This window comes from Taudactylus pleione, unplaced genomic scaffold (genome assembly GCF_031769625.1).
Source record: "Taudactylus pleione unplaced genomic scaffold, aTauple2 ptg000937l, whole genome shotgun sequence".
NCBI lineage: Eukaryota > Metazoa > Chordata > Amphibia > Anura > Myobatrachidae > Taudactylus > Taudactylus pleione.
The window spans coordinates 2,427,800-2,429,903 of record NW_028285338.1 but is presented as its reverse complement, the minus strand read 5'-3'; positions in this window follow the sequence as shown (position 1 = coordinate 2,429,903).

Genomic DNA, 2,104 nt, shown 5'->3' with positions numbered 1-2,104 from the left:
ATTACATCCAAATCAGGTGAAGGGTGTAGGAATTACAACTCTTTCTATATAGGGGCCATGGGTAGGGACTGGGTGTAGGGACACTATCAGAGAAAGCAGTATTAGCAACTTTATTCCTTTTTTAAACCATATCCTCTAATTTCACATTTAGAAAATGTTTATGTGAATCTCAGCGTTTGTGATGTCATTATGTTTTATATATTACCCACATTATTTAGCACTTTGTTGTGGTATTATAGTTGACGTGTAGACTAATCATTTATTCATGATTGAGGAAAGAGGTGAAAAAGTTGAATTTTTTATTGCTAATTTTGTGTTATTAAATTGTTAAATTGTGATTATTACACTGCGGTTTTTTCAGTGTCACAAGATTATTTATGAATAAGAATAACACACTGCGCTGCCACTTAGTGTCACTATTTTTTACGAATACACTTCGTTTTCCACTAACAGTGTCACAATATTTATTATACACTGCGCTACCACTTAGTGTCGCAAACAATATGTGTATGAATATTACACTGCGTTCTGACAGGCAGCATCACAGTAAAAAATATAATAATAATATAGTACACTGGGGTACAGCACAAAAAAATATATAATTTTTAATATATATATATATATATGTGTGTGTGTGTATATATATATATATGTATATATATTGTTTTATTTATACACTGGGCACCCTTGGGTGGACACAGCATCCCCTGCCCCTGGGTGGACACAGCATCCCCTGCCCCTGGGTGGACACAGCATCCCCTGCCCCTGGGTGGACACAGCATCCCCTGCCCCTGGGTGGACACAGCATCCCCTGCCCCTGGGTGGACACAGCATCCCCTGCCCCTGGGTGGACACAGCATCCCCTGCCCCTGGGTGGACACAGCATCCCCTGCCCCTGGGTGGACACTGCAGCTGTTGGATGGACACAGCACATCCGTTCACTACACTCTCCACAGCCAGAGTGAAAATGGTGCCGATCGTGGGGACTTTTCTATAAGTCAACACCCGCGAGAAACCGACAGCGGGAGGATGACGTTTTGCCTCGCTTTGAGATCTGAGTCAGGCGGGAAAACCCAAGCTGGCCTCGGTTCTCGCCTCGGATCTGGAAGTTCGGGTGGGTCCTGTTCTCTGAGAACCGGACCCGTTCATCTCTACTTTATATCCTGTTATGTTTGCACTTTATCTGCATATCCGCTCTGTTAGGTGCTGTGGACCCTTTGCTGTATTCTAGAAGTATATACTACAGTAATAATAACAATACTAATAGTAATAATAATATACCTGTGTGCCTTGTCTATACATATCTTTTTTTCATTTAAAATAAAGTACACCTGTCATTTACCAGTTGCTTACATAAGTGATTCCACACTCCTAGAGCATTGATGAGCAGCAGGCGGCCCTCCAAGCCTGCACTACAACTCCCAGTTCCTTCTTGCTTTGTTGTAATATTTGGTTGTATATAGCTGGCAAACCTTGTTGAAGTCTGTTATGTTATGACGGTTACAATTCCCTTTCCTTGATTACATATATTACTTACTGTAATACAGATAGTAAGAGTAATGTGCAGCTTTTGAAGGTTAGAAAACCGCACAATGCGGCCTCTGTAGTTTGAGAGGTCGTCTATCACTGTCCTAGAGGATTCAGATGCCCTCAGGCAGCACATAAACTATCTCTGTGTGACCAGCCAGCACTAAGTACACATAAAGTATCTCTGTGTGACCAGCCAGCACTAAGTACACATACACTATCTCTGTGTGACCAGCCAGCACTAAGTACACATAAAGTATCTCTGTGTGACCAGCCAGCACTAAGTACACATAAACTATCTCTGTGTGACCAGCCAGCACTAAGTACACATAAACTATCTCTGTGTGACCAGCCAGCACTAAGTACACATAAAGTATCTCTGTGTGACCAGCCAGCACTAAGTACACATAAAGTATCTCTGTGTGACCAGCCAGCACTAAGTACACATAAACTATCTCTGTGTGACCAGCCAGCACTAAGTACACATAAACTATCTCTGGGTGACCAGCCAGCACTAAGTACACATACACTATCTCTGGGTGACCAGCCAGCACTAAGTACACATAAAGTATCTCTG